This window comes from Camellia sinensis, chromosome 5 (assembly GCF_055761805.1).
Source record: "Camellia sinensis isolate YWXY chromosome 5, ASM5576180v1, whole genome shotgun sequence".
NCBI lineage: Eukaryota > Viridiplantae > Streptophyta > Magnoliopsida > Ericales > Theaceae > Camellia > Camellia sinensis.
Window position 1 is genome coordinate 56,815,111 of NC_138965.1, and position 22,393 is coordinate 56,837,503.

A 22,393-nucleotide genomic window follows, 5' to 3' on the forward strand; every position below is an offset into this window, starting at 1 on the left:
ATTTTAGGGAAAAATTCCCTTTTCTTTACAAATTAATTCCAAGGATAAAAATTCACTATTTTATCACAACTCAACCATATTTACAAACCCACAATCATTTCTAAGCAAACATTTTGAAAACCCCTCTTTTGATTTCAAAACCAAAACCTTGGGTTTATCCAAAAATTCCAAATCACAATATTGTTTAGAAAAGCAAATAACCAAGTTAAAAACCATACGAAAGTGTAGAGAAATCCCTATCTCAAAGCTAGAAGGTAAGGAAGAGAGTGGAGAAACCTCGACGAAGCCGAAAACCAACTTTGTTCCAATTCAAACGAAGCTCAAGGTGAGCTCTACCTTTTGATCAAAGGGACTGGAGTGTAGAGATAAATAGATTGACAGTATTTGGAGGTTGAAGATGAGTTTTAGAGAGAAAAGGTCTAGATTTAGGGTTTTTGAAATGTTTAGAGAGAGAGAGAGATATGAAAAAGTGACTAAAAAAGTACCTATTACAAACTGATATACGCACAGACCGCTCGAGCGACCAAAACACTGCTCGAGCAACCGGACACAATAAGTGAGTTCGCTCGAGCGAACAAAGTGACTACTCGAGCATAAAACACCGCCTCCTAGTACTTTTGCAGAGAGTTCGCAAACACTGCTCAAGCGCAAGAAGGACCGCTAGAGCACAAGAAACACCACTCGAGCGGGAAAAAAAAACACCCTTCCAGTACTTTTGCAGACCTGCAAATATATCGGAAGTTCTCAAGGACAGCTCAAGTGACCAAAAGACTGCTCGAGCAAACTGACCAAAATCTGGGCAACAATTCTATTGAGAAACAAACTCCCGACCTATTCCAAATGCAACAAAGACATCCAAACAACCAAACTCAATCAAGAATAAGATGAATAAGGATATGAACAACCAAATAAGACAAGGAATCCCGGATCCAAAACAATAAACAGGTAGGGTCTAAACCAGAATCACTATACATTATGATATTTTGCAAAGTTCAACTATCATAATACAAGGAGTTTCTTGGAACAAATAATCAAAATCTTACCCAAAAAAAAAAAAAAAACCAATAAGAAAATAAGAAATTTACATATAAGAACTGTCTACAAAACAAATTAGAGCATACTATTGATTAGAGCAAGATGAATAGATGCAAAGTTAATAGAGATGTAGCAGTTTAATTAATTAATGTAAAAATGAAGAGAAGCAATAGTTTAATTAATGTAAAGATGAAAAATCACAAAACAATCACACATGGAGAATCAAATATTGCAAAAGAAGACAAAAAGAAAGAGAATAAATAAACTTGAGAGGTTGTTGGGAAAACAAAATGACATAGAATAGAGAAAATAGAAGACATATTACTTGGAGAGGACAAATGGTAGATTGTTACATGGACACATGGCAACATTTGAAAGGCATAGCTTTCATTATATATCATGTGATACATGTATGAACATTCTTCACAAATATAACTCTTTACATGTATTACTTTATTTGTCTATTATTATTGCATATAACATTTGAGTATATATGTGAAAATAGGTTGATATATCTATTATAGATTTAAATTAATTTGTTAATTTTATATTATTTTTCATTAAAAATACCGTTAGGTGCTTGCAATTGATTTCTTTGTAGCAAATGTATATACGATTTTTATAATAAATAATAATTTGCAAATAATTATTTTTATAATAAGGATATTCTTCTAGCATTTTTATGAAATTTCATTGAAGACTGTTTGCAACGGTACCAAGATGGTTGCCAAAATGCTATGTTACAACTTATATGGACTCTTCAAAATAAATCAAATATTTGTGTCGAACACTCAACACTCGGACAAGGGTATAGGTATGTATAGGATATGTGTCGGCTACTTTTTAACAGACACTTCTTATATAATTGTATATAACACTGTTATTATATGTACATATTGTTGAATAATTGCTATAAATGTCTTCTTATAGCGATCCCGGTTTCCCTTTTCTTTAATTGTTGTATCCGGACTTAGGTTCCGTGGAGTTGGTTGTTGTGTATACCTTGTTTACATCCTTTACTCTTTATATTTGAGTCTTGGGTTGTTTTGGGCAGGTGTGTTACGGGTTGGTTGAGCCTAAGTCTCAAATCTAGTTGCTCAGGTTTTTGGTGTTACACTCGAGTGGGTAATTCTGCGCTTGAGCGGAGTTTGGCTTTTAGTTGTACGCTTGAGCGGAACTTTTTGTGCTCGAGCGGGTTTTACACACTCCCAGTATCTCGTGCCTCTGGAAAACTTCTGCAGGTGTGATTTCTATGCTCGAGCGGATTTCCTGCGCTCGAGCGGGTTTGTTAGCGCTCGAGCGGGTAGTGCTTTGTCTGTGTAAGTTCTGGAAGGGAGAAATCTACGCTCGAGCGGATGTACTTTATTCTTGTGTCTTGGCGCTCGAGGGGACCTTCTTGCGCTCGAGCGGACCTAGCTTTTTGTTCTTGACGCTCGAGCGTTGTGTTTTCTGCTCGAGCGGGAATGTCGTATAACAGAGAGCAGCTGGGCACTTTTGAATCACTTTCTACACTTCCTCTCTCTCTCTTACTTTCTAAAAAGATATTTTGAGAGCCTCTCTCTATAGAAACTCCCTTCTCTCTAAGGTTTGATCTAGTAGGGGTTACTTCCTCACCTTTGGCCTTTACAAAAGTTGTGTTGATCGTCGAGGGCTACGTTTTGATCCAAGAATATTGAGTTTTGGAGCACTTCGAGTTTCGTCATCTTCTTCCCTTGAGCTCCGAATTTGAGGCAGGGATTCCTACTCACAACTATGGGTTTTGATCTAGATTTTTGAGCATTTTGTTAAATGGTTTGATTTTGGGATCTAGGGTTTGAAAATGTTGAAGGAGGGTTTTGTTATTTTGATTCTAAATGTGTATTTTGGGTTTCAAAATAATGGTATTGTTGTTGGTTGTTGATATATAGACCATTGGGTCAATATTAGGGAATGGGGTAGAAAACCCTAATTTGTTGTATAAATTAATTGGTATAATTAATTTGGAAAAATTGTGGTTATATGGAATTGAGTTGGAAATAATGAAATTGGCTCATTATATGGTAGAATGGTGGAGTTTGATTTATTAATCGCTCAATCTTGAAACATTGATATTTTATCTGTTGAAGCTTTTATTATCTGTTTAGAAATAATTGCTTGGGCTACCGGTGGAGGGTAGTTTTGATTGTTGTAGACAATGCATGATGATTAGGCAAACTAAAACTAATCAATTGGATGTGTCATAGAGTATGACGGTTGATAGAATACATTAACTTTATGTATTGATTGATTGTGTATATGACCTATGTGTATATATGCTTTGTGTGTAGAGGAGGAGATGGGGGATGTACTCCGTGGTTTAGGGGAAGATGGGGATGGACCTCTAAGCCGGATAGTGTTGGGAGGAGATGGGGGATGAACTCCGTAGATACAGCTCATATGCTTATCTAAAGAAGTGTAGATACAGCTCATATGCTTATCTAAAGAAGTGTTGATACAGCTAATATACTTATCTGTTTAAATGTTGATACAGCTTGTATGCTTATCTATTGTAAAGTGGGAAATATTTAATATGAGTCACTGTCTCATGTAAGTTGTTGGCCAGGTTCTGAGTCGTTGTTGTGAATTGTGAACTTGATAAGAAATGGAAAATGAAATGAAACACAGACATAGTGGTAATGTAATGGAAATGATTTATGAAATGATTTGTGGGAATTGAACATTTATCAATTGCTAATGTCTTAGTCATTGCTCATACTGTGTTTAGCATATCTCTACTGGGCGTTGGCTCACCCTATATGGGACATTATTTTCAGGTATAGGTAGCATGCCACCTCCAAGGACATAGCTTGGATGATGATGAGAGTTGAAAACTCGTTTTTTTGTTTATTTTGTCTGTATTACATGTATATCAAGCCAAGAGCTTATTTTGTATAGAGTTAGTACTCTTCTTTTGTGTAACCAAGTGTTGACTTAGAAAGCTGTAAGCCCATAGGGCATTTGCTTTTGTTGTTAACATGTAATACTGTTGTAAGAACTACTCTGATGAATAGAAATGATGGGTTTTATGTATTATTTTGAGGGCGTTACACTTCTTGACACTGTATGTTACATGTAAGACAATTTTATCTCACATATTTGATTAAAAATATAAAAATATGACATTTTTTTGTTGAGTCCACCTATCCTTAAATTTATAGTTTGATGAGTCCGACCTCTAGATACATACCTGCACCTGACATCCATACCCAAGTCCATGTAACGAAACATAAATGTTAACAAGTTTTTTATTTTTTGTGACCACAAAACAACAAACGCCATAAGTAGGTTAGGCGGTTGCAAATAATTTGTGACTGTTGCTTTGCCGTAGCAAATGGTATTTGCCACCCCACATTCGCGTCCCCTATTTTCCGACACATGGTGGTCGCTAGGGGTGTGCGCGGTGCGGGTCGGTGCGGTTTGAAAGAAAAATAGAAACCGTATGGCGGGTGGCGGATTGATAAAAGTGTCACTAGAATTTGTCATTTTTCTTATCAAAAACCGGCGGTTCGGTTGGCAAATAATGGCGGATTTGCCTTGGCGGTTCGGGCGGATTGGCGGTTTATAAAAAATATAATTCAAATTACAAAACTTAAATCAAAGAGTAAAAAAAAGACGAGAGATATCGTGATGTTAAGCATCTTGCGAAGCTTTCTTCTGATGTAGCAAGTGTAGCAACAACATGATAATATCAACGACTATGCCATCAATTCATTACAAGCATCTGTGAAGCTACAATGATCAAATACAATACATAAAATTCCCCTCGAGCAGTAATGTAATACTATATTCTAAGGTATAGGACAACAAGCAAACTTAAGTAAAAAAGAATTTTTAGAATCCTATAAAACATGATTTAATAGCGGTGCGGGTCGGTGCGGTTTGAAAGAAAAATAGAAACCGGCGGATTGATAAAAGTGTCACTAGAATTTGCCATTTTTCTTATCAAAAACCGGCGGTTCGATTAACAAATAATAACGAATTTGCCTTGGCGGTGCGGTTTTGGCGGTTTCGGCGGTTTTGGCGGTATTATGCACACCCCTAGTGGTCGCAAAAGGTCTTTTGTGATCACATTTCTATTATTTGTGTCGGCTCGTGGCGGTCGCAAAAAAATTTTTTTTTAGTAGTGTGACATGAATCAAAATATGTAAATATATGTCTATCTTTACACCAAGATGAGAGTCCCACATTCTCATTGTAACTGGTGTGCCAAATTTGCCATTTCTGAATTAAGAGCTTTATAAGGAGATATCACATTACCTGGGTCTTAATGACTACAAAATTTCTTAAACTTAATGGATGATCGATTTTATTAGCTCCAAGTTCACTTAAATACAATTTTTATTTTTTCTTGCTAATAGCCATTTTATCGAAGGTTTTGAATTTGAGCATAAAATAAATATTAACATGCACAAGGGATGATTTGATAAGCTGATCCACAGGATTAGTTTTCCAAGTATAAATAATGTTAATTATGCATGTATACACTGCCTACAATGAAATTGTTGGAGAGTGATATCCAATGATTGTGTTACCAACCAACCAAACAAAGCCTTAAGTCCCATCAGATGGGGTCGGCTATATGAATCATTCTTATCCACTTGACTCTATCAAAAGTCATTTGGTTAGTCAAATTAAGAAGATTCACATCTCTATTTACTATATTAGCCCACGTTAATTTAGGTTTCTTCCTTCCCCTAACACTTCCTATATCCAGTGTAGGGGTGTGCGCGGTGCGGGTCGGTGCGGTTTGAAAGAAAAATAGAAACCGTATGGCGGGTGGCGGATTGATAAAAGTGTCACTAGAATTTGTCATTTTTCTTATCAAAAACCGGCGGTTCGGTTGGCAAATAATGGCGGATTTGCCTTGGCGGTTCGGGCGGATTGGCGGTTTATAAAAAATATAATTCAAATTACAAAACTTAAATCAAAGAGTAAAAAAAAGACGAGAGATATCGTGATGTTAAGCATCTTGCGAAGCTTTCTTCTGATGTAGCAAGTGTAGCAACAACATGATAATATCAACGACTATGCCATCAATTCATTACAAGCATCTGTGAAGCTACAATGATCAAATACAATACATAAAATTCCCCTCGAGCAGTAATGTAATACTATATTCTAAGGTATAGGACAACAAGCAAACTTAAGTAAAAAAGAATTTTTAGAATCCTATAAAACATGATTTAATAGCGGTGCGGGTCGGTGCGGTTTGAAAGAAAAATAGAAACCGGCGGATTGATAAAAGTGTCACTAGAATTTGCCATTTTTCTTATCAAAAACCGGCGGTTCGATTAACAAATAATAACGAATTTGCCTTGGCGGTGCGGTTCGGTGCGGTTTTGGCGGTTTCGGCGGTTTTGGCGGTATTATGCACACCCCTAGTCCCAACATTAGACTGACATTCTTTTTTCTTTCCTTCATTTATAGGGATAGAGGGTGAAGGCTTTGTTGCACAAGATATTACCTTTGAGAACACAGCCGGACCATACATGAACCAAGCAGTAGCATTAAGAAATTCAGCAGAAAATTCAGCATTCTTCAGATGCCGTTTTGAAGGGTATCAAGATACCCTGTACACTGCAAAAGGAAAACAATTTTTCAGAGAATGCGAAATTTACGGCACAGTAGATTTTATATTTGGGAATGCTGCAGTATTCTTTCAAAATTCTATAATCTACGCAAAGAAGCCTCTTAACTTGCAGACAAACACAATAACAGCACAAAAAAGAGAAGAAGAAGATGAAAAAACTGGTACAATTATGCAAAATTGCACTATAAAAGCTGCAGATGACCTACACCAAGAAAATTTCAAATTTAAAACATTTTTAGGTAGGCCATGGGGGAATCTCTCAAGAACAATCATCATGCAAAGCTACCTTGATGATATAATTGACCCCAAGGGTTGGCTGGAATGGAATGGTCGTAGTCCAGACAGAGTTTATTATGCAGAGTACAAGAACGAAGGACCCGGAGCCAATACTGGAGGAAGAGTACCATGGGAAAAGGTAATTAATAGCTCCATTGAAGCAACTAATTTTACACTCAGAAATTTCATTGAGGGAGACAAATGGATTCCGGCCACAGGAATACCCTTCTTTCTAGATTTACTATAATTTTGTAATGTACAATACCATTATGGACATTTCCTTTCAACTTGCGCAACTTCCTTCAAAGATTGCAATGCAAAGACAATGATGTGGAAGTGTTTCATTTACATTATGGACATTTTACGGTTGGCTAAATATATTTCTTTTTGGTGTTTTAGCACATCTGAGTGCTGTTAGAATTCAATAAATGAATTTCATATACCCAAATATTATGTTTTTGGCCTTGCCTCGTCCAGTACTGGCCAAATTTACACAACCTTTCATCAACTTCTTCAAAGTTATACCTAGAATCCTCTTATTGGAACTTTTGTTAGATACCAAGAAGTTAGCTACAATTGCTCTCTCACAGAACTTAAATTATTTTAAGTCAGATGTCAAACTAGAGTTATCATGTAAAAATCCATTCTATCAAAGCCTATGATGACTTCAACCAAACTCACAGCACGGTACAAGCTGGGTTCTCTATAAGTCCAAACCAAACTAATTTAAGATTTATAGATATCTTTCCAGATCCAAACTAACCACCCAATGAAAATCAAATACCAGAAAATAAAAGAAAGATCTGAGAGTCGTGGACAGTACCTTAATCATGCTTTGATTAATTTAGACTGATTACAAACCCCCATTGTGAAGACACCTATTCAAAGATGAGAATTGTGTCAGGACAAAAGTGATGATCGCCTGAAAATTCTTGCAGCACAAAAGAGTCCATTCTTTTCATAATTAAAAGACAGCTTCATATAACATGAAAACTTTCTCAAGAATGATCATCATGCAAAGCTTCCTTGATGACATAATTGATCCCAAGGGTTGGTTAGAATGAAGGGGCCATAGTCTAGACAAAGTTTACTATGCATAGTATGAGAACAGAGAACCATAGTTAGCACTAAAGGAAGAATACAATTGGCAATAGGGGTGTGCATAATACCGCCAAAACCGCCGAAACCGCCAAAACCGCACCGAACCGCACCGCCAAGGCAAATTCGTTATTATTTGTTAATCGAACCGCCGGTTTTTGATAAGAAAAATGGCAAATTCTAGTGACACTTTTATCAATCCGCCGGTTTCTATTTTTCTTTCAAACCGCACCGACCCGCACCGCTATTAAATCATGTTTTATAGGATTCTAAAAATTCTTTTTTACTTAAGTTTGCTTGTTGTCCTATACCTTAGAATATAGTATTACATTACTGCTCGAGGGGAATTTTATGTATTGTATTTGATCATTGTAGCTTCACAGATGCTTGTAATGAATTGATGGCATAGTCGTTGATATTATCATGTTGTTGCTACACTTGCTACATCAGAAGAAAGCTTCGCAAGATGCTTAACATCACGATATCTCTCGTCTTTTTTTTACTCTTTGATTTAAGTTTTGTAATTTGAATTATATTTTTTATAAACCGCCAATCCGCCCGAACCGCCAAGGCAAATCCGCCATTATTTGCCAACCGAACCGCCGGTTTTTGATAAGAAAAATGACAAATTCTAGTGACACTTTTATCAATCCGCCACCCGCCATACGGTTTCTATTTTTCTTTCAAACCGCACCGACCCGCACCGCGCACACCCCTAGTTGGGACTGGTATAAATTTTAATTCAATCTACTAATTTAATTTATTTCTCTTCAATCAAAATTTCAAACTTAAAAGGATTTCTGATGCCTAGATTTAGAATTCATAACCTAAGTCAAAATCCAAGTATCCAAATTCAACTCTAAAGACCAATTAGTTGACTGACCTGCTGTTGCTGTATAATAGGTGTGGAAACCTGTGCCATTGCTCTTGTTGCCTGATATCACCGTCTTGTTCCAGCCATCCCCAACAAATGTTAGATTTGTTTTTTGTTCTCCAACGAAAATGTTCTCTCTATAGAAGCCTTCTTTGATTTTTATGTAGTATCTACGTTTACTGTAGTTAGGGGCTGCAAGAATGGCATCTGCGATTCTTTTGAAATTCCCTGATCCATCTTGTGCAACTGTAGTGTCAATGGGCATGGACTTCCCTAGTGAACTCCACCAGAGAGTGATCAACACAGTGAGTGCCAACATTGTTTTTCTCTTTAGTAAAAGGGTTTTATGTGTTTGTTTCAGAGAAGTTTATCAAAAGTGTTTCTATGGTGTGAAAGGCTCATGTAACATAAAGGAGTGAATAGCTTGTAAAGAATGAGTAGTATTTATAAGCAAAACTTGCTGTTGAGTTCCTAGCAAGGAGTATTTTTCTAGGTCCAACTGAGATTGAGTTGCACACGTTAAGGGTAACATTCTTGTCTCATTTGATCTAACTCATTACTACAATATAACTAGTAGAGAACTCTAATAAATAGAACAGTTGGCAGCTTTGTATCAATATAGTTATTAGGAAACTCTAGTGGTTTGGTTACTTGGCAATTTTTGTCTAGCTAGCTGAAACAAACTCTTAGATTGGGATGTGTCACATTATCATAAGTATTGTATTTTTTTTATGTGTTGAGAAAATAGTATACAAACATAATTTTTATACAAAAAAAAGTACATATACATAATGGAGAAATATAAAAAAAAAAAAAATGGGAAATATCAAAATAATTGCAAATTCATAAAAGTACAACATTATTTGCACAATTCAGTGCACAAATCACTTGTACTTTCATGAGTTTGCAATTATTTTTTCAACTTTCCACTTTTTTGACATTCCCGGTAGTAGTACTTTTGAAATTATGAGCATAATGGTGGGTCGTTTTGATTTAAAATGAAAGCACCACAAAAGGCCATATCTTTTTTTGTGTTAAAATTTTACACAAAAATTATGCTTGTATGACATTATTCTAATTTTATAGTAGTCGCGAATCCCCTGACTCCATTCAATTCGAGATGATGTGCTCCATTGAGCTATGATGTGATGATTTTGGCATCACTTAATCTTCTCTACAAACATGATTTGACTTCTTCTTGTTTCTTCACTCTTTATTTCTTTCTTTTGTTTTTTTTAAACATTTTCTTGTTAATTTTTATTTTTATTTTGGGTGGGGGGGGGGGGGTGTTTGTGTTTGCACTCTGACTCTTATTCTTTGTTTCTTTCTCTTCTTGATTTTTATTGCTTACTTAGTAGGCTTTGTTCCAAATTAGGCCCAATTTCCCCTGACAATTTGCTGGGCAATGTCACTCCTAGCTGAACTTGTGGGCTGCCATTATCCAAAACTGAACAGTGGCCAAATGCATAGCCCGTATACTTCAGGCCACCTAGTTTTTAGGAAAATGGCAAAGGGTGTCCATCACAACTCATCAATAGTCTAATAGGAACCAACACTATTGAAGAGTGTTTGTATAACAAATATCGATTCTGGGAATGAATGGCAAGGTAGTCATGAGCTATTGGTTGTTTAGAGGAATTTGACAAATTGATTGAACAATGGCTTTAAAGGAGAGTAAGAGAGTTCTATCCAAATGCAAGAAACATCAAAAGCTGAAGCCATTCACTTTGATTTGATATATTAATTTTGATCTCTTCTAAGAAGATAAATACAACTTTGACACTATGATTTGGAGCCATTTCTATTGTTATGGGGCTTAAATAGTCAATTCACAAGTTTGTGTAATACAAGCAATGCCCATTTCCATCTTATTAATATTCTTGGAAATATTTATTGTTCTTGTTCCATGTTAACTTTTCCTAGTTTTGGAAGAGTGTATCTTATCTTTGATTTTCTTTCAGATCAAAATTTCTGTATGATTTTTGTGGTCCCCTCTCCCTTGGAATTGGAAGCAATCAAATTTCCAAGAAGAGTAGCTGTTCCCCTAATGCTGAAGTTGCCCTACTTATATGAACAAATACTTATATGAACAAAGGGATAGGAATGACATATAAGCAAATAATGCTCTTGGAGTCTTGCTTGGTGCGAACAATATAGACATGGATAATGATGTACAAAATTGACCTTAAAACTCTTTTATTGTGAAATATCTTTATAGGTTATATGTACATAGTGAAGAATATGCTTTGAAACATTTGATGCGTCTATTTAAAGAATATAAAACTCTACTATGGGATTTTTTTACTTTTTGACAAAGATAGTGTTAATATAGTTAGATTACCACTAAAAGAGTTTATCGCTACTCTATCAATTTCAACCCCTACCTCCCCTTCACAACACCTTAATGTGTAGCTGTTAGACCATTGGGTCAAACCCCAAAGTCTTATGGGATTATATATTTATAACCAAGATATATATATGCATTGAAGTAGGCAATCCTGTTTTCCTCCTTTCATATTAGTTCTGTTTAATTATTTGAAGCTATTATTGTGGGATCCACTTTTTGAGAAATATGAGTTGAATAAATAATACAACTTTTTTTTAGTAGAATATCTTTTATAGATATGTTGATACGTTATATATATATATATATATATATATTTTAAATTGCAAGATATGACATTGTCAAGATTTTTTTTTAATATTTAAAAAAAAAAAATTTAGAGAATTGACCCACTTTTCAAATTGTTTGGGAAACTAACTTGTTTTTTGAAATCGCATTTTGAAAATGCAATTTTGAAATTGAAATTCAATTTCAAAAAGTGAAGTCCATGTTATCATAAATTGTATTTTCAACATGCGATTTTAAGGTGAAATTGTATTTTCAAAATACGATTTAAAAAAGCAAGTTAGTTTTCTAAATAGTTTGAAAAGTTGGTCAATTTTCTAATTTTTTTTAAAGAATATTTAAAAAAAAAAAATTCGATATTGTCCCTTTTCATTCCAATTGAATTAGAATTATTTCATGCGACTCAAAACAATTGTATGCAGTCTCGAGGAAAAGAAAAAAGTTTCAATATTTATCCTCTATTTTGATAGAGGATTTTTTTTTTTTTTTTGCTAAAAATATTTTTCAACAATTGTCTTTTTGTGGTTTTATCTATTTAGTTACAATCTTAGAAAAAATGCAATAGTAGTAGTGGTTGTGGTGAAAGTGATGGTGGTGATGATATGGGTGAGGGTAGTGGTGGTAACACTGGTACAATTCTAATTTGAATTATATTTTTTTACATTTAAAAATTGAGGGTTATATATATCATGGCTTTTTGTTACCAATTTATATTGCCTATATATGCATCGTTAATTTTTTAATAATTATCTCTAAATATTAAAATCAATCATAAGTATCCATGACAGTAACAGATACAAACAATGATAAAAAAAAAATTAGTGACATATTTCTCTTAGAAAATGAAAATCAGCTCATTTGTCTTTGACTACGGAAAACATTATTGGTTGATTTATAATTTTTGTTATATCAAATGTCAAAAAATGTGAAAAATATTTTGGCCAAACACAAACAAAGTATTCTAGTTTGGGGTGGACAATGGAAACAATCTCAAATGTTTTTTATCCAACCAATATGGGATACAAATAATGTCAGTGTAACTTTATTTAATCCAATATCCAAAAAATCATATTCACGGGTTTCAACTGAAAAAAGAATCCAAAAAATATATCAACTGAAACAAAATAAAACTCTCTGATTAATACGTTTGATTGCACAATCAAATATCTACACTTAAGAACGAACATGGAGCTGATTAAAGTGTTTGATGAACCATTAAGTAGTATGCTCATTGCTACTGTTTGTCTCCTTGTCAAGGTTAGTTGTTGGACTTCCATATAACTCACAGTTGGCAGCTTTCTATCAATATAGTTATTAGGAAACTCTAGTGGTTTGGTTACTTGGCAATTTTTGTCTAGCTAGCTGAAACAGACTCTTAGATTGGGATGTGTCACATTATCATAATTATTATTATTATTATTATTAATTTTAATTTTTAATTTTTAATTTTTTTTATGTGTTGAGAAAATAGTATACAAACATAATTTTTATACAAAAAAAAGTACGTATACATAATGAGGAAATATAAAAAAAAAAATGGGAAATATAAAAAATAATTGTAAATTCATGAAAGTACAGCATTATTTGCACAATTCAGTGCACAAATCACTTGTACTTTCATGAATTTGCAATTATTTTTCCAACTTACCACTTTTTGACATTGGTAGTAGTACTTTTAAAATTATGAACAGATGGTGGGTCATTTTGATTTAAAATGAAAGCACCACAAATGGCCATATCTTTTTTTGTGTTAAAATTTTACACAAAAATTATGCTTCTATGACATTATTCTAATTTTTCATTTTGATCAATAGTAGTAGCGAATCCCCTTACTCCATTCAATTCGAGATGATTTGCTCCGTTGAGCTATGATGTGATGATTTTGGCATCACTTAATCTCCTCTACAAACATGATTTGACGTGTTGTTGTTTCTTCACTCTTTATTTCTTTCTTTTGTTTTTTTTAAACATTTTCTTGTTTATTTTTATTTTTGGGAGGGGGTTTGCCCTCTGACTCTTATTATTTCTTTCTTTCTCTTACTCCTTGGTTTTTATTGCTTACTTATTAGGCTTTGTTCCAAATTAGGCCTCATTTCCGTTGACAATTTGCTAGGCGTCCTAGGGTCTAAAATGTAAAATTTTGATGAGTATCCAAAACTGAACTTGTTTCCAAATGCATAGCCCATACACTTTAGGCCACCTATTTTTTAGGAAAATGGTAAGGGGTGTCCATCACAGCTCATCAATAGTCTAATTGGAACCAACACTATTGAAGAGTGTTTGAATAATAAATAATCGATTCTGGGAAATAATGGCAAGGTAGTCACGAGCTATTGGTTGTTTAGAGGAATTTGACAAATTTGATTGAACAATGGCTTTAAAAGAGAGTAAGAGAGTTCTATCCAAATGCAAGAAACATCAAAAGCTGAAGCCATTCATTTTGATTTGATATATTAATTTTGATTTCTTCTAAGAAGAAAGATACAACTTTGACACTATGATTTGGAGCCATTTCTATTGTCATGGAGCTTAAATAGTCAATCCACATGTTTGTGTAATACAAACAATGCCCATTTCCATCTTATTAATATTCTTGGAAATATTTCTTGTTCTTGTTCCATGTTAACTTTCCTACTTTTGGAAGAGTGACGATCATATTCTAATCCAAATGTATCTTATCTTTGATTTTCTTTTAGATCAAAATTTCTGTATGCATTGAAGTAGCAATCATGTTTTCCTCCTTTCATATTAATTTTGTTTAATTATTTGAAGCTATTATTGAGGGATTCACTTTTTGAGAAATATGAGTTCAATAAATAATACGATTTTTTTTTAGTGGAATATCTTTTATATATATGTTGATACGTTATTTTTATTTTTATTTTTTTTTAAATTGCAAGATATTACATTGTCCCATTTCATTCCTATTGAATTAGAATTATTTCATGCAACTCAAAACAATTGTATGGCAGTCTGGAGGAAAAGAAAAAGTTCCAATATTTATTCTCTATTTTGATAGAGGATTTATCTTTTCTTTTCTTTTCTTTTTTTGGCTAAAAATATTTTTCAAAAATTGTCTTTTTGTGGTTTTATCGATTTAGTTACAATCCTAGAAAAAATGCAATAGTGGTCCAGTGAAAGTGATGATGGTGATGATATGAGTGTGGGTGTAGTGGTGGTAACACTGGTACAATTCTAATTTGAAAAATATTTTACATTCAAAAATTGAGGGTTGTATATATCATGGCTTTTTGTTATGCATCATTAATTTCTTAATAATTATTTCTAAATATTAAAGTCAATCAAAAGTATCCATGATAGTAAAGGATACAAACAATGATAAAAAATTAGTGAAATATTTCTCTTAGAAAATGAAAATCAGCTCATTTGTCTTTAACTATGGAAAACATTATTGATTGATTTATAAATTTTGCTATATCAAATGTCAAAAAATGTGAAAAATATTTTGGCCAAAAACAAACAAAGCATTCTAGTTTGGGGTGGACAAAGGAAACAATCTCAAATGTTTTTCATCCAACCAATTTGGGATACAAAATAATGTGTCAGTGTAACTTTATTTAATCCAATATCCAAAATATCGTATTCACAGGTTTCAACTGAAAAAAGAATCCAAAAAATGTCTCAACTGAAACAAAATAAATCTCTCTTTGATTAATACGTTTGATTGCACAATCAAACATATACATTTAAGGACGAACATGGAGCTGATTAAAAGTGTTTGATGAACCATTAAGTTGTATGCTCATTGCTATTGTTTGTTTCCTTGTCAAGGTTAGTTGTTGGGGAACTTTCATATAGCTCACATTTTCTTTTTTTGAAATTTTAGTCATTAAACTTAATGAAAAAATATATTTTAAGCTATGAAGCATGGGTACTTCAACAACTATGCTCTACTCGTATTGGGTACTTATCGGCTTATGATATTTCGTATTATACTTCTGCATACGTATCGGGTATACGAAATATGTACCCAATATTTTTCTTATTAATTTTTGATATACTCAAACTTGTACTTAATATATACTCAAGTCATACTGTACCTGTCAAAATAATATTTTCTTATACTACAGAGATAAAATTCCTTTCATTGGACTTCTTTTTTATTTTTAGTTTTATACTTAGCATGATTTTAAAATTAAGTTATGGTTTGTAAGTTATTTAATATAGAGTAAATTGTTGAAAAGTCCAAGGTAAGGAATGTATAACGGTATTAGGTTCAGTGAATATTTTTTTGTTAGTAAGAGGTTCACCCTTTATGAAATAGTTTGGTGAGAAGTCCTTTTGATGTTTTTGGAGAGTGTTTGTATAATAAATAATCGATTCTGGAAAAGAATGGCGAGGTAGTCATGAGCTATTGGTTGTTTAGAGGAATTTGACAAATTTGATTGAACAATGGCTTTAAAAGAGAGTAAGAGAGTTCTATCCAAATGCAAGAAACATCAAAAGTTGAAGCCATTCACTTTGATTTGATATATTAATTTTGATAGACACTATGATTTGGAGCCACTTCTATTGTTATGGAGCTTAAATAGTCAATTCACAAGTTTGTGTAATACAAAAAATGCCCATTTCCATCTTATTAATATTCTTGGAAATATTTATTGTTCTCCTTCCATGTTACCTTTTCCTACTTTTGGAAGAGTGACGATCATATTCTAATCCAAATGTATCTTATCTTTGATTTTCTTTCAGATCAAAATTTCGGTATGATTTTTGTGGTCCTCTCCCTTGGAATTGGAAGCATTCAAATTTCCAAGAAGAGTAGCTCTTCCCCTAATGCTGAAGTTGCCCTACTTATATGAACAAAGGGATAGGAATGATAGATAAGCAAATAATGCTCTTGGAGTCATGCTTGGTGCGAACCATATAGACATGGATAATGATGTACAAAATTGACCTTAAAACTATTTTATTGTGAAATATCTTTATAGGTTATATGTAAATAGTGAAGACTATGCTTTGAAACATTTGATGCGTCAATTTAAAGAAGCATATAAAACTCTACTATGGGATTTTTTTACTTTTTGACAAAGATAGTGTTAATATAGTTAGATTACAATTGAAAGAATTTATCGTTACTCTATCAATTTCAACCCCTACCTCCCCCTCACAACACCTTAATGTGTAGCTGTTAGACCATTGGGTCAAACCCCATAGTCTTATGGGATTAGGTATTCCTATTTTCCTCTTTTCATATTAGTTCTGTTTAATTATTTGAAGCTATTATTGAGGGATTCACTTTTTAAGAAATCTGAGTTGAATAAATAATACAACTTTTTTTTAGTGGAATATCGTTTATAGATATGTTCATACGTTAATTTTTTTATTTTTTATTTTATTTTATTTGTTAAAAAAAAATGCAAAATATGACATTGTCCCATTTCATTCCAATTGAATTAGAATTATTTCATGCCACTTAAAACAATTGTATGGTAGTCTAGAGAAAGAGAAAAAAGTTCCAATATTTATCCTCCATTTTGATAGAGGATTTTTTTTTTGCAAAAAATATTTTTCAAAAATTGTCTTTTTGTGGTTTTATCTATTTAGTTACAATCCTAGAAAAAATGCAATAGTGGTGGCAGTTGTGGTGAAAGTGATGGTGGTGATGATATGGGTGAGGGTAGTGGTGGTAACACTGGTACTGTGTCGGTTATATTTTTTACAATTCTAATTTGAAAAATATTTTTTACATTTAAAAATTAAGGGTTATATATATCATGGCTTTTTGTTACCAATTTGTATTGTCGATATATGCAGCATTAATTTTTTAATAATTATTTCTAAATATTAAAATCAATCATAAGTATCCATGACAGTAAAGGATACAAACAATGATAAAAAAATTAGTGAAATATTTCTCTTAGAAAATGAAAATCAGCTCATTTGTCTTTGACTACGGAAAACATTATTGGTTTATTTATAATTTTTGCTATATCAAATGTCAACAAATGTGAAAAATATTTTGGCCAAAAACAAGCAAAGCATTCTAGTTTGGGGTGGACAATGGAAACAATCTCAAATGTTTTTCATCCACCAATTTGGGATAGAAAATAACGTCAGTGTAACTTTATTTAATCCAATATCCAAAAAATCATATTCACGGGTTTCAACTAAAAAAAAATCCAAAGAATGTCTCAACTGAAACAAAACAAATCTCTCTTTGATTAATACGTTTGATTGCACAATCAAACATATACACTTAAGGACAAACATGGAGCTGATTAAAAGTGTTTGATGAACCATAAGTAGTATGCTCATTGCTATTGTTTGTTTCCTTGTCAAGGTTAGTTGTTGGGGAACTTTCATATAACTCACATTTTCTTTTTTTAAATTTTAATCATTAAATTTAATAAAAAAATATATTTTAATGAAGTATGGGTACTTTGATAAATATACCGTATTCATATCGAGTACTTATCGGCGTATGCTTTGTAAGTTATTTAATATAGAATAAATTGTTAAAAAATCCAAGGTAAGGAAGGTATAAGATATTAGGTCCAGTGAATATTTTTTTAGAAAGAAGTTCACCATTTATGAAATAGTTTGGTGAGAAATTCTTTTGTTACTTTTGGAGGACATTTTGTTTTCAATTTTACCATTTAATTTATTTGTTGACTTTTTTTATCTGTTGACTTTTTGTTGACTATCTACTTAAATTCATATATATTTGTTCAAATTTTTTAACTATCTGTTCAACTTTTAATTATAGAGAGTTATCTATTTAATTATAGAGAGGAAGGACGTTATCTATTTAGATACACCAAACAACAACAACTACACAGATATTTCTACCACTATCTGTTGCAATTTACAATAGGAACAACAGTAACAACAACAAATAATCAGATGATACAAGCTAGATAATATGTATATATATATATATATATAAAACAGAGCAAAAGAACAAATCTAAGCCATTTTTAAATAGATCTGATTGAAAAAAAAAATCAATCAAATTAAAAAATAATCATTTTTGAACAAATTTGTTGAAAATAGGGGTGTGCATGGTGTAGATCGGGTGGTTAGAGATAAAAATTATAAATCGAATGGCGAATTGGCAAATCGTGGATTGGGTAATTTTAGGCCGATTGGGGATTGAAGAATATTCTAACCAATTATCAATCATTTGCATAATATATAATACTAATTTGCATAATATTTTTCATATATATAACACATACTAATTTTACATATTATTTTTCATATATATAACTATTAATTGGTAACAAATTCCATAACTTAAATCTCTCTCATATTCATTTTTATTTTGATATTTCATTAGAGGTTAAAACATATCTATGTATTAACTATAGCAGAGCGGAGTAGTTTTGAAGGCAGATTATAAAACTTAAAGTTTAATTCACGGTTAGCAGATTGAATGGTGAGGATTGATATGGATCAGTGTAGTTTTAGTGAATTGGGCAGTATTTTTGCACAATCCTAGTTAAAAGTGTTGATGATGAGACTGAGGAGTTGGTTGATCTCGACTTGAATAGTCTGTTGGTTGATCTCAACTGTATGTATGTACGTACATATAAAGAGTAAAGAGAGAATGTTGATTGCACAGATTAGTGACCCCCCCTATCGAGACCTCAATGACCTCGTCGTCGCCGCTTCGTCATCATTGATGATAAGTATGGTAATGGCGGCGATGGAGAGAGAGAGAGAGAAAAGATCAAAGAAAGAAGAGAGAAAAGAGTGTTAAGTTTTTGTAATTGGCAATCTTGTTTGACAAAACTCCTTTCAGTTGTAATTTTATTTTCTTTTATGTTTCAATGAGGATGTGAGTGTGTAGATGTGAATCCAACACGAATTGTGCCTATGCAGAAGAGTTTGTGATCTTGAGGCTTTCATGTTTGCCACTTTGCTGACTATGTAAGGCCCAGGTAGGTTTGAGGGACAACGCCTCTAAAGCCAAAGTGGCTTGATCACCCATGCGGTCATTTGTGCGCTCGAGCATTGAATGGCTCTGAACTTCTAGGAAGAAAGTTTTACCATTCAACCAGTGATGGTTGCACTCAAGCGGTTAGCCTATATGTTTTGCACCACCTACTCACACCTCTCGAGCGGTGAAATGTGTGCTTGAGCGGTCTTCGCAATCCAATTTACTATAAAGTCTGTTATTTGCTCATTTTAGGTTTAAGCCGTCTAGAATTTGAGAGTAAGAAAAGACAAAGTGTTTTCTATTGGAGGTTGTTTTATATGAGTTCTTTTGGTGTATAGAAGTTGAACGATTGATCAACTATCTACAGATTGTCAAACATCAAGGGTTGTTCTTATTATTTTGTTCACAAAAGAGAGAGTTGTTCTTCGATGGATTCCGGAGAATTTAGGCCTAAAGCTTTGGTGGATTCCGAAGTGGCTCATCATCGTGCATTCGATATCGGCATTCGATATCGGCATTATGGATTCAACGTTGGGCAAGACAATTTCGAGGTGAAGACGGTGGTGGAAAAGAAACATCGGGTTTGGTTCAATTTGGGCTTGGATTCGCTAGGTAATTGGGAATACTCTTGTGTAATTTCTTTCTGTTTTCTTAGTAGATTGTTTTGCTACTTTGGCCTGTGATTTTTTTTTTCTCACAGCTAGAGGCCCTCAAATTGTGGTTTTTTAATGTTAAATCGTTATGTCGATTTGTCTTGATTGTTTAATTAGGGTTGTTATTCATTGTTTAAAATTGAAGCGTAATCACAAATCAATATCTTAAGATTTTAGATTTTTCAATTGGTATCAGAGTAGGTCGTTCATTTTTTTTTTCAAAACTATTAGGGCGAGATCTTGTTTGATTTGTGATAATGGATTCAATTCATGAGGCGAATTCTACGGTTCGACCACCCCTACTTGACGAATCTAATTATTCTTTTTGGAAAGCTAGGATGGGAACATTTTTTGAAATCTATTGATGAAAAAGCTTGGCAATCTATCATGTGTGGGTGGACCGAACCGACGATTACCATTGATAAAATAACATTCCCCAAACCAATTGATAAATGAGACAAAACTAATTACCAAAATAGTAGCTAGAATAGTAAAATTATCAATTCTCTCTTTTGCGTCGTCACACTAGAAGAGTTTAGTCATATTTGAAATTGTGAAGTTGCAAAAGAGGCTTGGGATATCTTACAAACTATTCATAAGGGCACTCATTTGGTTAAATGCTCAAAACTTCAAAGGCCCACTTCTAGTTTCAAAAACCTTTCAATGAAAAATAGTGAGACATTTGATGAATTTTATGCGAAGTTGAGTGACATTGTAAATTACAACTTCAATTTAGGTGAAAAAATACCAGAATCCAAGATTGTGGGAAAAAATTTGAGATCCTTGCCCGATTGGTTCCAACCAATAGTTACAGCTATTGAGGAGACTCAAGATGTTGACAATCTCAAGCTGGATCATTTGGTTGGAAATCTCCAAACCTATAAGGCACATATGAATTTTAAAAAGAAACAAAAAGATGATATTGCTTTTAGTAGTGCTCATAGAGTGAGAAAGGATTCTGATGGGAATTGTGAGAATTACTCCAAGATATTGGATGCTTTTGTAAAACAATTTACAAAAGTTTTTTTTGAAAAAGAAGCCTAATCTTTCGGAATCAACTCATAAATCTAAAGGCAAAGATAATCTCAAAATTGATTCTACAATCAAAAAGAAGAAAGGAAAAATATAAGAAAACCCTGAAAGAGTCCAATGCTATTAATACCAAGGATTTTGCTACTTTGCTTAAAAATACCCTAATCATTTGAGGAAGAAGAAAGCATTCGCTATCACTTAGGATGATGAATTAAAGTCGGATAAAGATGAAAGTGACAACGAGGCTCAAGGCAAAGAGGGGCGTGAACAATTTCTTGCTTTCATGGTGGCTTCCAGAATTAAAGGATGAATGGAGTATCCCAAGAGGCCAGTTCAAACTGCCGTTGATGATGAATCCTTAAGGAGTGATGATGATATAGATGGTGAAGACCTTCAACAAGCTTATGAAAAGTGGTACAAGGAATCTCTTAACTTATCCAGATTGAATGACAAACTCACTACCAAACTCAAAGCCTATGGAAGTGAGAATATCAAACTAAAAGAGGAGATTTTCGAGGCTAGGAATGATGCCGTCAAGATCTCTAATGATCAACAAGCTCTTTGTGCAAAACTCTAGACTTGTGAGTAGAGAGGAATTAGCTACAACAAATCTATGTAATATATGAAGAAAAGATTGAAACTCTCGAGATGTTTTAAATTGCCTTGGAAGAGCTAGTCATCAAGAAAGAGGAAGAGCTCAAGTGTGCTATGGTTACTATCGGTCTTTAGAATAAAGGATCAAAGACTTTGGACAATATCATTGGGTTCAACAAATGTGTTATGACAAGAGTGACATTGGCTTTTGTGGTGACAAATAGCAAAAATGGAGTGCATCTACATCTCATGATACAAGAACTCAAGGATATGAAGAGCAAACAATTCAACACGAGGATAGGCTTCTCAATCTTCCTAGAGTTGGTAAGGTCAAAGAAAAGAAGGTACACCTTGTTTTTATTTGTCATCATTGTGGTATGTATGGTCATATTCGCCCTTATTGTTATGAGTTGCATGGATAATGTCTCATAGAGGTAGAAGAAATTCTAATACCTCGTGGAGTAGGAGACATTTCTTTGGTCATAATGATGTTAAGGGTCATATTAGATCTCATTATTTTGATTTGCTTGAGATCAAACATGAAGAGATGTTGTGTTTGCTAGACCTAGGAATAAGAGGTTGGAAACCAAATCGAGAAGGGCTCCCATTGAAGGGGAAGGGAACCACAACGTCAAGTCACCACCCAAGAACTGCAATTCTCACAACCTTGTTCATACTAAAGCGGTTT

At 33.3% G+C, this 22,393-nt stretch overlaps 1 long non-coding RNA gene and 1 pseudogene across 1 annotated transcript; both read left to right on the forward strand.

Annotated features, from left to right (window-relative positions):
• The first annotated feature begins 5,225 nt into the window (after positions 1–5,225).
• LOC145791424 (putative pectinesterase/pectinesterase inhibitor 25 pseudogene) lies at positions 5,226–7,204 on the forward strand (annotated as a pseudogene).
• Positions 7,205–8,741: 1,537 nt separating this feature from the next.
• Positions 8,742–11,145, forward strand: LOC145790647 (uncharacterized). Its single transcript, XR_014329540.1, has 2 exons — positions 8,742–9,196; positions 10,853–11,145. It is a non-coding gene; the product is annotated as an uncharacterized LOC145790647 (long non-coding RNA).
• The last annotated feature ends 11,248 nt before the right edge of the window (positions 11,146–22,393 follow it).